Source organism: Tamandua tetradactyla, chromosome 5, assembly GCF_023851605.1.
Source record: "Tamandua tetradactyla isolate mTamTet1 chromosome 5, mTamTet1.pri, whole genome shotgun sequence".
In the NCBI taxonomy this organism is placed as follows: Eukaryota; Metazoa; Chordata; class Mammalia; order Pilosa; family Myrmecophagidae; genus Tamandua; species Tamandua tetradactyla.
In genome coordinates, this window is record NC_135331.1 from 8,846,561 (window position 1) to 8,861,762 (window position 15,202).

The 15,202-nt window shown below is 44.4% G+C and overlaps 1 protein-coding gene across 16 annotated transcripts in view; it reads left to right on the top strand.

Annotated features, from left to right (window-relative positions):
• The window catches only part of PITPNM2 (phosphatidylinositol transfer protein membrane associated 2), a 159,727-nt gene that overhangs the window by 15,321 nt on the left and 129,204 nt on the right, over window positions 1-15,202 (top strand). For 11 of the 16 annotated variants that reach the window (XR_013175530.1, XM_077159678.1, XM_077159677.1 and 8 more), the window contains exon 2: window positions 1,682-2,327. The exons of 4 other annotated variants lie outside the window; for them this stretch is intronic. The gene's annotated coding sequence lies outside the window, so the exon portion shown is untranslated. The remainder of the gene's footprint in view (window positions 1-1,681; window positions 2,328-15,202) is intronic. One more of the 16 variants, XM_077159681.1, reaches the window with a different exon arrangement.

Below are 15,202 nucleotides of genomic sequence, written 5' to 3' on the forward strand. Positions count from 1 at the left end.
AACACTTGTGCACCTGACGCTGGGTCTGTCCTTTTATGGCTCTTGCTTGCTGTCAGCAAGTGGAAAGATAAATACCTTTTCAAAGACCAGATGCCAACTGTCTCTGTTCCCTTGTGTGCACAGCTGAAAAGCCACTGGAGGCGGCTGCGGAGGGGCAGGTGCTTCAGCCCCAGAGGGCACTGGGCTGTGAGTGTGCAAGAAGTCACACATACGTGGTGGTGGAGGCTGCCTGGATTTGAGGCATGGCTCTGCCGCCTACCACTGCAAGACTTTGCGCAGGTCACATCCTTTCTTGGAGCTTCTGTTTCCTCACCTGCCTTTGGCTGGCCATGAGGTTTACAGGAGGATGTATGTGAAGTGCCTTAGGTATTATGTGGTACTTGGAGCTTGGTAAATGCCCAGGTCCATTCTTGTTTTGGGCTCCCCAGCAGGAACTCACTGTCTCAGTCCATTGGGACTGCTACCTTCAGGACCTTAGGCTCAGACTCAGGAAGTGAGCCCTGGAAGGGCAGAGGAAGGTGGGGGCTGCCAGCAGGGCAAGGACTATGGATGGGGCCAGTGGTGTGATCGACTGAGGGGCTTCAGACCACCCCAGACACTCCCTCTGCCTCCTGGAGCCTCTTGTCCTATAGGCCGTGCTCTGGGCCTTATCTCTGTAATGTGCCTCCTTGTTGAATGTTTGAACAAGTGAGTGAGCTTGTATCTGCTCTGATGTGCTGACGTAGCAGTACGTAGCAGTCAGAGACACCTCTGGTGACCTGGGGGTGCTGCAGGGGTGCTCCAGCCTCCATCCCCTTTTCCTGGCCAGCCAGGTCCTCCTACTCCCCTCCATGCCTGAGTGGAGAGCTCATGTGGCCTCCTGACCCAGCCCACCTTCAAGGTGGAGACTATAAAATGCATTATAGGAAGAGCCAGGATGCATTATAGGAAGAGCCAGGATGCACTGTCCTTTTTCTTCTTCCTTTCTGCCCAAGACCTCAACACTCTCTCTTGTTTGCCTTAGGGAGGGCTGTGTGACCTGGGGCAAATCAGCTGTCTTCTATGAACCTTGCTTCTCTGTGGCAGCCAGGCTGAACTGGGTGTCTTCAGGGTCCCTTTCAACCTATTATGATTCCCACTGTTCAGCTGAAAATCTTGTGGCCTGGAAAGCATGTCCTGGGGTCCCACATGATGGGGACTCATTCCCAGCCTGCTCCTGAGTCCTCTGGGCTAGCAGTTTTCCTTCTAGGAATGGCCACACAGAGCCTTTGGGGTTCAGTGGTCCCACCCTCCCACCCTGAAGGAAGCCCTTGTGATGGGCCCAATTCATGTTTGGTTCCGCGGGTCCTTAGCATGTCCTGTATTTGGCACATAGGATCACAATCTGGTCTGCTTTGCAGCGGTGTACAGGGAGTTCTCCATGTGTGTATGGTCTTCACCATCAGAGCACATGCCTGCTAGATGCAGGAACCCTTGATTTGGTGCCTCACTCTGTGCCCGCTATATAAGCACGTAGCAGGGGGCCGAGTACTTGGTTGTAGGCCAGTCTCAAAAATACAGGCAGATTATTTCATACTAGGAGATCTATTGAAAGAGAAAAGAGGGAAGGTAAAAAAAGAAAAAAAGCCTCATAGCTACTTTCTATAGATGTTAGAGAAGCATTTGATAAAGTTTAACATCCATTCCTGTTAAAAACTTACAGAGATTGAAGAATGGGTGTGGACTTCAGCAGGACAAAGAACATCTCATCAGCAGCAACTTCGTGCCTAATAGTGATCCACTCTAGCAGCATTTCCCAAAGTATGTTTTGGGGAACATGGATGCTATTAGCATTTGTACTGGTTTGAAAGGATATATGCCCCCTAAGAAAAGCCATGTTTTGATATAAATCCCATTTCTTAAAGGTAGAATAATCCCTATTCAATACTGTATATTTGAAACTGTAATGAGATCATTTCCCTGGTTGATGTGATTTAGTTAAGAATGGTTGTTAAACTGGATTAGGGATGACATGTCTCCACCCATTTGAGTGGGTCTTGATTAGTTTCTGAAGTCCTATAAAAGAGGACACATTTTGGAGAATGAGAGATTCAGAGAGACTCAGAGAGGGCAGAGAATGCTGCAGCACCACGAAGCAGAGAGTCCACCAGCCAGTGACCTTTGGAGATGAAGAAGGAAAACGCCTCCCGGGAAGCTTCATGAAATAGGAAGCCAGGAGAGAAAGCTAGCAGATGACGCCGTATTTGCCATGTGCCCTTCTAGCCGAGAGAGAAGCCCTGACTGTGTTCGCCATGTGCCGTCTCACTTGAGAGAGAGACCCTGAACTTCATCGGCCTTCTTGAACCAAGGTATCTTTCCCTGGATGCCTTTGATTGGACATTTCTATAGACTTGTTTTAATTGGGACATTTTCTTGACCTTAGATCTGTAAACTAGCAACTCATTAAATTCCCCTTTTAAAGCCACTCCGTTTCTGGTATATTGCATTCCGGCAGCTAGCAAACTAGAACAGCATTGTCTTAGTTTCCTGGGGCTGCCGTAACAAAGTACCACAATCTGCGTGGCTTAAAGCAGCAGAAACTTATTCTCTTACTATGCTGGAGGCTGGGAGTCTGAATCAAAAAGTCAGTAGCACCAAGATCCCTCTGAAACCTCTTGGGGTAGCTCCTTACTGGCCACTTCCAGTTTTGGTGGCTGCCGGCCACCTTGACCCCTCTGGGCTTGGAGCCACAGCACTTCCATCTCTGTCTCAGTGACCATATCACCATCTTCCCTCTGTCTGTCTCTTTTCCCCTTCTCATAAGAGCACCAGTCATATCAGGTTAGGGGCCCACGCTACTGCAACATGACCTCTTCTATCTGCAAAGACCCTGTGTCCAAATAAGGTTCCATTCATAAGTACCAGGGGTTAGGACTTGAGCATATCTTTTCAAGGGACACAGTTCAACCCACAGCAGGTACTGTGTTAAAGAAGAATTTGGGGCTCAAATAACACTGCTGTAAGAGGCACTTCCATTAAAGTCATTGCCAGTCAAGAATGCCCTCTCTCATTTATCAACTCTCATTCTGGGAGCCCCAGCAATTTAGTAGTCAGGAAGAAGACATGGGACTTAGCTTTTAGAAAGGAGGTTGAATAATTAATGTTTTTCAATGGCTTTAATGACTGCCTTAGATTTTCAAAGGATACAAACTGAAAAATAATTAAAATTAATAAGATAGTATAGTGGCCAGTTGTAAAATAAATATGCAAAAGCCATAGTTTCCTCAGTGTCAGCCACAAACAGTTAATTTAATGGGAAGAAATGCAGAGGAAGTGCACCTGTTTGCTTGACTCTCAAAGAACTAGTGGCTTCTTTTCTGATGACAAATTAAAGTGGCACCCAGCAGTTCTTAGGCAGCTGCCAAGGTCTTCTTGGCCTCCCTGGAACCTAGAATCTGTGGAAGTGAAGGACAGGGGCATAAACCATAGAGCGTTCCAGTCTCTCCTGGGTGCAGGGAGTAGCTCGTTGTTGGGGCTAAGCCTCATGCTTAGGGTTTCACTTACTGAGCTGTGATTTCGAGTTAGGAGACCTGGGTCCTATTTCTGCTTGTAGCAGTGACTGGCTGTGTGTGGGGTTCAGGATGAAGTTACTTAACCTCCCAGAACCAGAATTTTCTCATCTGTGATAAGGGGAGAACAATGCCACCCTCACGGGCCTATTCTGAGGATGTCTTGAGCATTATCTGCACACTAGAAGCTGTTACTACAAAGGCTAGAAGTCCACTGCTGTAAGCTCAGCACCAAATACGGATGATCTCCTCAGAAAATGCAACTTTAGGAAAGGTTAATGTTCGCACATTCTCCCAGAAGGGCGTCTCAGAATTTCTCTCTTGCTTTGTGGTCCCTCCCCTGGCCACCCTGTGGAGAGGGAAGTTTCCATGAAACCCCAGGGAGAAGAGGCTGTTTGTGGAAGTAAATCATTAACCACTGCTAGAAACAAGTCAGACACCGCCACATCTTGGTCCTTCGTACAAGGAAACCTCATTTCTCCAGCTTTGTCAGAGGAGTGAGGCTGTCTTCACATTTTTCCAATAATTGTCCCTATCTTCCCCATAGGCATTTCTTGCTTCTCTTTCAATGCAGAGAATTGAATGCTAGCTCTAATTCAGACTTTTAGGGGTCGCTGAGTCCTGCAGCAGGCCGGGGCTACCAAGAAAAGACGGCGGTCCGGTCCGAGTTTCCCGCCAGGAGCTGGGCTTGCCTGGAGGCTGTGGCAGGGGTGCGTGACTTTCGCTCAGACTGAGCTCCCAGGCTCCCTCCTTCCTATTTAAGGAATGTCACTGCCTCCCTATGTCCCTTTCTTTTCTCTCCTCAGTATGGTTTTGCTGCTTTTAATTTGCTGCCTTGTTTGTATGACCACTCGCAGGGCCCTTGGGCTTTGCGACGGCTTTTCCCGTGAGCTGGTGCAGTGGTGGGCTCGTGTGCCCTCTTGGGGTCTTGTGGGCAGGGTTGCCAGGTCCACAGGGTCAGAGCCCCACGCTGGACGTCTGCCAAGCCCCTGACGTTTATAATCAACTCCCTGGAGATTCTGATTGTTTTTAGATCTGGTTTCTGATTCTTTAGGAATATAAGGTTCAGGGAATTAATAGGTAGACAGTAGTGTGGTGTTCAAAAAAATGTATTTTAAAATGGTTTGGATAAGTAATACATTATACTTGATATTAAATTCAAAAGGGGATGCAGGCAAAAATAAGACTTCCTTCCACCCTTGTCTTGAGTTTCCTAGTTTTCCTCCTCAGAGGCAACCACAGTTGCTAGGGTATTTTTGTGTGTGTACTCTTTTCAGGGAGGTTTGCTACATATATGTCATGCACACATATTTTTAAGAACCAACACAAATGGCTGCATGCTTTTCCACACCTGCCTTGTGCAATCGACGATACATAAATCCTGAAGACGATTCTCTGTGGGTCCATTTGGAACTGCATCATCTTTTAATGATTGACTTGGTATTCTGCTGTACGAATGAACCAGCATTTGTTTAAATGGTTCCCTATTGATGGAGTTTTAGCTTATAATAGCAGAAAATTGGAGGCAAACAGTGCTGTGGCGAGATCCCGGCACATGGGTTTTCATGCACACACACTTTCATCTCTGTGGAATAAATTTCCACAAGTACAATTGCTGGGTCAAAGGGTGTTTCTCTTTTCTTTCCAATAGATATTGCTAAATTGTTCTCCATAATGCTTGGACCAACTTATACTCCCACTTATAACGTATGAGTGTGAGGCAGTGGTTTTTAGCCTCAAAACCCCAGGCAAGGAAGAGCTAGTGAGTAAAGTGAAAAGCTGGAGGAAACTCCTTATGCGTGAGAGTCTCTTCCACTGCAAAGGGCAAGCTGAAGCAGAGCATCTGCCACAGGCAGCCGGGAAGGCACAAAGTGGGAAGGGCCCTTGACTTGCCCAGTCCTGCAGGCAGAGAGTGACACTGGAGGCAGGGCCCCCACCTTCCCCTCCTCTGTCCTTTCTGACACTCCAGGTGCTTTCTGGACCCTGACAGCTACAGTGGTCTTACCTTTGGGCAGCTGCTGTTCTGGGGGGATCCTCAATAGGCCTGTGACTTGGGTTTCACAGACACATAAATTTAAAAAATTATTTTGTCAATAAGGACATTATTTTCTAGTCTTTTTTAATTATGGTAAAATAATATAAAATTGGCCATTTTAACCATTTTTACATGTACAGTTCAGTGGCATTAATTATATTCACAATATTGTACAAAAATTACCACTATCCATGCTCCAAATTTTCTATGGCCCCACCAACTCTAACCACTAAGAAGTAACTCCCTACTGCCCCCTGCCCTTGGCCCCTGGTAACCTGTAGTCTGCTTTATGCCTCTGGGTTTGCTTACTCTAGATGTTTCATGTAAATAGGATCATACAGTATGTGTGTCTGGGCCCTTTCACTGAGGATCTTGTTTTTGAGGTTCATCCACAGTGCCACACGTATCAGCGCTCATTCTTCTTTATGGCTGAGTAATATCATATTCCACAGTATGGGCAGACCACACTTTGTTTATCCATTCACCTGTCACTGGGCGTTGGGATGTTTCCACCTAAGGACATTATGTTTTGTTTAATGCTGTCGTTAACTATAACCATCATCTTGGGAAAGAAGAAACACCAAGAAGTAGAAAAGATACCATCTAAGCATAAAAAGAGAATAAACTGAGCTCCTTTATTGGTCTTTCCATTAACTGTGTTTTTCTCCTCTCACCTTGACCAGCTTTGCCACGGCTGGTGCTGGCTGGCCCACTGGAGAGCGGGAGCTGGGCTGGTGGGCTATTGAGGGGCAGAGTGGGCTTCCTGTGTCAGAGAGTGTTCTGGGCCTATAGCAGCTCCGGAGTCTGGTGACCGAAGGAATGATCCCATTCTGGGACCCAGGAGGCCGGGGTGAGACCCCACTGCCTGTCCCCTGGCTCTGAGTCTACACCCAGCCATCCCCCCATGTTGAAACAAGAAGTATATCCCTTGCCTACTGCAGAGACTGCTGCTGGGGGCTTTTTAACTTGGTACAAGTGACACACCCAGAGACCCAGGTATGATCTGAGTTATGATTTATGATTTTCCTTTTCCCAGGGACTTAGATAACTTTTACTAAAAGAGCATGTGACTAGCTCGGTCTAGAAGCAGGTGAGCAGAGCAGGTGTAACGCTGAAACCACTTGGCAGCAATGCAGACTCTCAGAGCAGGCCTCTCTCTGCTGCTCTGGCCCCGGGGAGCTGACCAGCAAGGAAGAGCTTTGCAGAGACACCTCTTGGATCTCTGCACGGCCATCCTACCTCACAGGCGCTGGGTGTGTCACCAGTGAAAATTGTCCTCCCAAACTGCACTTGTTTTCAGGAAACACCTCTCACTAAGTCTCAGTTCCGTTAGAAGGTGTGGTTGTGCCTCAATCAGCCAGCGAGGCTCATGCCAGGGTCTGCTCAAGGGCTCTGTCTCCTTCGGGGTTTCCTGGAAAAACAGAATGAACAAAATTTCTGTGTGTAATATATATTTATATATATATACATTACAGATTTATTTTAAGGAATTGGCTCATGTGATGTGGGGGCTAGAAAGTCCAAAATCCAGAGGGGAGGCCAGCCAGCTGGAAACTCACACAGGAGTAGATATTGTCATCTTGAGGACAGATTTCTTCTTCTCTGGGATACTTCTGTTTTTTCATAAGTCCTTCATCTGTTGGATGAGGCCCACCCACATTGTTGAAGGTAATCTCCTTTACTTAAGGGTACTGATTGCAGATGTTAACCTATCTACAAAATACCTGCACAGCTACACCTAGAGTGGTGTTTGACCAAACACTAGGTACCATAGCCTGGCCTGATTAACACAAAAGATTTACCTTGACAGGCTCTGACATTCTCCCACCCTCTTCTCTCCATATGTAAGATCCATGGTCCTTATCATCCTTGCAGAGAGTGAAGCACTGGTCCTGAGAAGGCCAGTGACCTTCAGTTGGTTCCATGACCATAGAGAGAGCCACTGTCCTAGCCACCCTATGGCTGGAGAAAGAGCTCAGGACTATTAGAGAAGGCAGTCGCTCTAAGCCACATAGTCTGACCCCTCATTTTCACAGTAAAAACAAAACGAAACAAATTCTGAGAGGAGAGGTGATCTCCTCTCAGAATCAGGACTTGAATTTGGTTTGTTTGCTACCCAGGTCCTCCACACTGGTTGATGCATTTTAAATCTTGAAATGTAATCATTCTGAAAAGACCTGAAAGCTGTGGGTTCATATATGATGGGTACGAAGCACAGACCTTCCCTCAAGGTGTGCCCTCTGAAACCCTGCCTCAGAATCATGAAACAACCCCCAGGGAACTGTGCTGGGGCCTGTGATGAGTTTTCATTTGACTCACCAGTTGTCAAAAAGACAACACGACTTGCTGTATTAACAGGCGATGTGATGCTGAGCTGACACAGCCTCATCATGTGGGCAGCAACTCTGTTTCCCATTAAAAAAATTGGTACTTTTGAACATACTCTGAATGGCACTTTTTTTTGCTAAAATTAAGAAAATAATGAAATAACCCACCCAATAATCCAAACCAAAAGAAAAGAGAAAAAGACATTTAACGTTGATCCAGAAAAAAACTCAGCGTGGTGTCAGGACTTGGTGGAGTCACATGGGCAGAACGATGAAGAAACTTCTTTCTGGAGTTGTGATACCTAGACCTTGTATCTGTCGCCTGAGTATGACAGAGCTTATGTAGAAGCTGTTTCAAATAAAAACGAACTGTGCTGAACTGCCTCTGAGAATTCCCAGCAGACCCATGAGCTCATTGGAGAAATCCCTTACGTGGCTGCAAAATCAGAGCTATCTTGCCAAGTTAAGTATTGTAGGGAGCACTCGACTCCTTGATAAAGGGAAGTCATCCATTGTTATTGATGCTGAGCCCAGAAAGATCAGGGTAGGGGTGGGGGGCGTCTGTGAGCTGTGCTTCCCACCTTCAAGTGACTGAGGCAGGCCAGCAGGCTCAGACAGGCAGAGGCAGGGACAGGAGATGATCTCTCTGGTTCCAGGTTGACGTGATGGAGAGTGTGGTGGTGTTGGGGTTGAGTGATGCCTTCTAAAGTCATGGACTCCATGAGTTCTAAGGCATTGCATTTGTGAAAGGACATATGTTTGACAATACTTACCGCATCAGTAGCCAGATGGTCCAAACAACCCATCAGTGGTATGGTGTGTAAATATTTCCCATCATTATCATGGTGCTACTGTGTTGACATTAATAAGGATGAAGAATTACTCTGAGGAGCTCTCCTTCCAGAGCCAGTCAGGCTACATGCAGGGATGCAAAGCTGGCCTACCCTGGTTAGGGAATAGCTTTCTAGGCAGGCTTGGATTCTTCTTACTGCCTCCTGCCCAGAGGCTGCTTCCCTTACACAAAGACTCCGTGGAGAATTCCCCTCAGAGTTCTGTTTTGTGTGTGTGTTATCAAACCAAAACAACATACAAACATGAACATTTGTACCATATATTCTGTGTATGTTGTACAATCAATGGCTCACAATATCATCACATAGTAGTATATTCATCACCATGATCATTTTTTAGAACATTTGTTTCATTCCAGAAAAAGAAATAAAAAGAAAGAAGAAAAAACTAAAAAAAAAAAACAAAAAAAACCTCACACATACCATACCCCTTACTCTTCCCTCTCTTTGACCACTGCTAGTATTTCCATCAATAGATTTTAGCCTTGTTCCCCTATTTTTTTCTGTACCCCTTACCACTCCCTTTCATTGTTCACTAGTATTTCAATCTACTCAGTTTATTTTAACATTTGTTCCCCTTATTTTTTATCACTTCTTTTGTGTTTGTGTTTTGCTTTTCTTTTTTTAAAACCTTTTTTATTGTCTATTATAACATATATGCAAAACAAAGAGAGAAAAAAGCAATATTTTCAAAGTACTCTTCAACCAGGGTTTGTCATGGGCTGTCATCTCAGATTTTACCCTCTAGCTGCTCCAGAACATTGAAGGCTAGAAGGAAAAAATGTATTTTTATCATCACAATTGACTTTTTTGTGAAAAATAACATATGTACAAAAAAAGAATAAATTTTGAAGCACAGTGCAACAATTAGTTGTAGTTTTCAGGGTTTGGCATAGGTTACAATTCCACTATTTTAGTTTTTTTTAAAAATATTTTTAAACTTTTTTTATTGTATAGTATAACACATATACAAAGCAAAGAAATAAAAAAGCAATAGTTTTAACCTTGTTTTTTGGGGGCAATGACCGATATATGCCTGTTAGGTCTAATTCATTTACCAAATTATTTAACTCCTCTGTTTCCCTGTTGATCTTCTGTCTGGTTGTTCTATCTATAGAGGCAAGTGGTGTATTAAAGTCTCCTACTTTTATTGCTGAAACATCTATCACTCCCTTCAGTTTTGCCAATGTCTGTCTCATGTACTTTGGAGCTCCTTGATTGGGAGCATAGACATTTATGATTGTTACCTTCTTGGTGAATTGGCCCTTTGATTAGTATAGAGTGTCCTTGTCTCTTATGATGTGTGGTAGTTAGATTCAGTTGTCAGCTTGGCCAGGTGAAGGCACCTAGTTCTGTTGCTGTGGACATGGGCCAATGGTACGTGAACCTCATCTGTTGCTCATTACATCTTCAGTCGGCTAGGAGGCGTGCCTGCTGCAATGAATGATGTTTGACTTAATTGGCTGGTGCTTAAATGAGAGAGCACAAGGTAGCACACACAGCCCAAGCAGCTCAGCACACCTCATTTCAGCACTCGCAGCTCAGCCCAGGCCTTTGGAGATGCAGAGAGAAATCACCCCGGGGAAAGTTGTTGGAGACCGAGAGACCTGGAGAGAAGGCCACCAGAGACCATCCTGTGCCTTCCAACGTAAGCAAGAACCTCAGATGAAAGTTAGCTGCCTTTCCTCTGAAAAGCTAATGAAATAAATCCCCTTTTAATAAAAGCCAGTCCGTCTCTGGTGTGTTGCATTCCGGCAGCTAGCAAACTAGAACGTGATGTCTTTACATTTAAAATCTATTTTGTCCAATACTAGTATAGCTGCTCCTATTTCTTTTGGTTACAACTTGTATGAAACATCTTTTCACTTTCAATCTATTTATATCCTTGTCTCTTAAAATGAGATGAGTCTCTTGTAAGCAGCATATAGCTAGATTATGTTTCTTAATCCATTCTGCTAATCTGTATCTTTTAATTGGTAAATTTAGTCCATTAACATTCAAAGTTATTACTGAAAAGGTGTTTCTTGAATCCATCATCTTATTTTTTTTTATTTTATTTGTCAGACCTATATGTTCTTTTCCCTCTTTCTCTTTGTATTCTTTAAATTACCTTTAGTGGTACTCTTCAATTCTGTGCCCTCCTCCAGACCTCCCTCTCCTGTCTGGCTGGAAGTCTTTCTCTTTCAGGATCTTGAATATATCATACCACTGCCTTCTCTCCTCCAGGGTGCTAGTTGAGTAGTCTGAACTCAGTCTTATTTGATTTCCCTTGTATGTAGTACATTGTTTTTCTCTTGCCGCTTTCAGGATTTTCTGCTTCTCATCAGCATTTGACAGGCTGATTAGTATGTAACCTGGGGAAGGCCTATTTGAATTTATTCTGTTTGGAGTTCTTTGGGCTTCTTTGACTTGTATATTTATGTCTTTTATGAGGGTTGGGAAGTTTCCCCCCATTATATCCTCAACTACTCTTCCTAGCCCTTTACTGCTATGTCCTTCTGGGACACCAATGATTCTGATATTTGTGCGCTTTGTTTTGTGTCATTTCCCTGAGTTCCCAGTTTTTTTCCATATGCTGTTTTGAGTCTTCAAAGTCAGTTATCCTGTCCTCTATATCACTTATTCTTTCTTCTGTCTCTTCAGATCTGGTGTTGTGTGCCTCTAGTATGTTTTTTATTTGGTCAACAGAGTTTATAATCTCGGTGATTTCTGCTATTTTTCTATTTATTCTTTCAAATTCCTCTTTGTACTCTTCTACTGTCTTCTTGATCTCCTTTATGTCATTTGCTGCCCCATTTATTTTATTAAGTAGACTTGTATGAACATCTTTGATTAGTTGTTCCAGTGTCTGTGTTTCCTCTAGTGTTTTAATCTGGTCATTAGGCAGGGCTATATCTGTCTGCTATCTTCATGGCATGTAAATATCTTGATTGATTTACTTTGGGGGTTGATTTCTTTCAGTAGTGTAAGGCCTTGTGTTTGCAAGATGGTTGTACAGCAGGGAGCAGGGCATGGGGTGGAGCACTCAGTGCGATGATTTGTTTCAGGGCAGGTATAGGTGCAGGTTGGGGATGTTACACTGATGGATGTAAACGTGGGTGCCCACTGGTCTGAGGCATGGGGTACTTTGTGTGCATATGTAGAGCTGTGGCAGCAGGTTGGCTTTATGCCTTCATGGATTGGGGGCAGATGTGACCCAGCTGTGGGGGTTGGCACTTTCTCAGAGCTGGGAAGTATTCCTCTTATTATTTATTTATTTTTAATCCATATTTTTTACTCATCTGTCAATATTGTAGAAAAAAAGAGCATCAGACACAATCACATAGTCACATTGCGAAAGCTATATCATTATATATTCATCTTTAAGAAACATGACTACTGGAACACAGCTCTACAGTTTCAAGCACTTCCATCTAGCCTCTCTAATACACCTTAAACTAAAAAGGGGATATCTATAAAATGCATAAGAATAACCTCCAGGATAACCTCTTGACTGTTTGAAACCTCTCAGCCACTGACACTTTATTTTGTCTCATTTCTCTCCTCCCCTTTTTGGTCAAGAAGATTTTCTCAATCTCTTGATGCTGAGTTCCAGCTCATTCTAGGATTTCTGTCCCACATTGCCAGGGAGGTTTACACCCTTGGAAGTCATGTCCCATATAGAGAGGAGGAGGGTGGTGAGTTTGCTTGCTGTGTTGGCTCAAAGAGATAGGCCACATCTGAGCAACAAAAGAGGTTCTCTGGGGGTGACTCTTAGGTCTAATTTTAAGTAGGCTTAGTCTATCCTTTGTGGGGATAAATTTCATATGAACAAACCCCAAGATCCTCTCAGAGTTCTTATCCAGGAAAAAGTTTATTTCTTATCATGAACCAGTGTGCTTTTCACCACTGATGAGAGCTTTGTGACCTGACATATTTCTCTCTTTGCATTGCCTACTAGGAAGCGTACAGCTAAAATTTTTACTCATTTGCTTGTAGATTATCCTCAGTTAGTCTTGGTATGATTTTTCTCTTTCCTTTTTGGTTTCTTTCTTTACTTATCTAGTTTTTTGGGAGAGGAATTTAGTAGACCTAAGTTGTAAGATGTTTGCAAGTAGGTAGTGTGGGTAGAGCTTAACAAATATGAAGAAGCGTTCTATCATGTGTTTAGTGTGTGATCCCAGAGTGCAGTACTGGTCTTTATTTTTTCCTGACCCATCATCCGGACTGGTAGTTCTAAGAGGTCCAAAATTAGGCCTAAACCTAATTCTTCTCTGTATCCCTCAGATATCTGACGTAGTAGCACTTTGGGTGAATGTGTTAATTAGAATAAGTAATGTATACTTATAACACATAAGTGTAATACACAACCACCTAATCTCAGCAGCTTATAATAAAGCTTTGTTTCTCCTAGAGATCTAGGACCCTTTCATTTTGTGGCTGTGCCATTCCCTAAGGCTGCTTTGGTATCTTCTACTGGATCTGTGCTTTCAGCTGGTTAATCAGCAAGGAGAGAGGGGACATAGAGATTTCATGGGGCATTTTAGGAGCCAGGCCTGTGAGGTATATCCCTTTGCTCACAGAACTAGCCACATAGCCCCACCTGGAAACTGAACCAAGAGGAAGAAGAAATTGGACCAAGTCAGATTCTGCCACAGTGAAATTTTGTGGAAACAAATTAATGAAGGGCACAGAGACAAGAGCAGTGTTCCAAGGGGACACACACAAGGATCCCAGTGTCTGTGTTTGCCTTGTAAACCTAGACACAAGCCATTCGAACTTCAGTCAGTATTTTGGATATTTCATGGTTCCCTTCTGTCTAAGCAATAGGAGGGCAGAATGTTGGAGGTGAATGTAGAGGCCTTTTAAAGAGCATCTCGTCCAGCCTTCTCACCAGGCAGGTAGGAAAACAGAGGCCAGAAGAGGGTAGCTGACTGAGACTGAGCCAGTAGCTAGAACTCTGTCTCAGCCCCCACGCCAGTGATCATTTCATGGCACAGAGAGAATTCCACTGATGCCTCTGTCCACCACATGCAAACCCCTGCTCTGGACAGGGCAATTGAGAGTGAAGTAACTAATTGACAACTTGAGTCAATTAACTGCTGACCTGGTTACTCCAGAGGCTTCAGCCAACACAGGATTTGAGGGCTTGCTTGATTTCGGCATTTATTCCATCAATATTGGGAGTGGAAAAATCAGTCTGTTCCTAAAACTAAGTTACTAACTTCTAGTAACTTGTTTTTAAGAGTGTGAACTGTCTTCGTAGATTCACATTAGAAATAGACATTTCACAAAACCTGTTAGAAGACCTTGATCATAGTTTCAGTTATCTATTGCTTCATGAAAAGTATCCCCAAACTAGAGGCTGAAAACTACTGTTTCATTTATTTACTGCCAGTAGCTCATCTTTGCTCCACTATGTCAGCTGGTATAGCTGGTGGGAAAAGATCCATTTCCAAGATGGCCCCATGGCTGGCAGTTTGGTGCTGGCTTTTGGCTGTATGGACTTGGGCTTTTGGCGGGGCCATTGGTTCCTCTCCACCTGACTTCTATGCATGGCCAGCTTGGGCTTCTCACAGCATGGTGATCTCTAGATAGCCGAACTTATATGGTAGCTGCTGCCACAGAGTACAAGAACTGAAGCAGCTGGGTCTTATGGTGTAGGTATGGACCCAGCGCAATGTTACTGCCTCCTCCTTATATTAGTGAAGGCAGGTCCCAGGGCCAGGCTAGATTCAGAAGGAGGGGATCACACAAGAGTGTGACTGCCAGGGGCTTGGATCACTGGGGCCACCTAAGTCCAGCACAAGCACTTTGGGAAAAGATCCTTGCAGGAGAGGCCAGGTGGATCAGGTAACACAGATCCCTTCCTGGGCATCTTAGAATGCTGGCGTTCCCATGAGTGGCCCTGCTTCCCGAGGCAAGGTCCTGTGGGAGCGGCTCAAGCCTAAGACCCTAGCTGCTCCTTCCCTCCATCGGAGGAGGCAGCCCTCTCGCTCCTCTGTTTTGTGCAGCTAATGGCTTTGCCTCTTATTACATAATCTGTTATTCTGTGCCGCACCAGGCCCTGGTTACTTGTCAAAAGTTTCTAAAAGCCAGCTGTATCCGCTCCAGGCAACTGGGGGTGCTGCCTCTCCTCCTAGTATTAGTCACTCTGTACTTAGCTAAATTTAACTTTTTACCATCCAAATGATATTTTTGTGGTCCTGGAATTTTACATAATGCTACCAACTGCTGCAGGCTAAGAATTTCTCCTTTTTGTTATGTGTGTGTGTATGTTGGTTTTTCTCCCTCATGAACTTTTGCACGCTCCAAGAAGCGTTGTTGAGTTTCTCTGCCCCTCTTCTCCTTCCTGAGTCTGGGGTTTTGTCCCTGCGCATTTATGCCCACACAGTTCTTCTGACTTTGCTTTTGCCATTTACCATCTGGGAGAAAAGTAGCTGTTAATAGCTTTCTAATGACCCCGCTAAGGCCCCCTTCCTC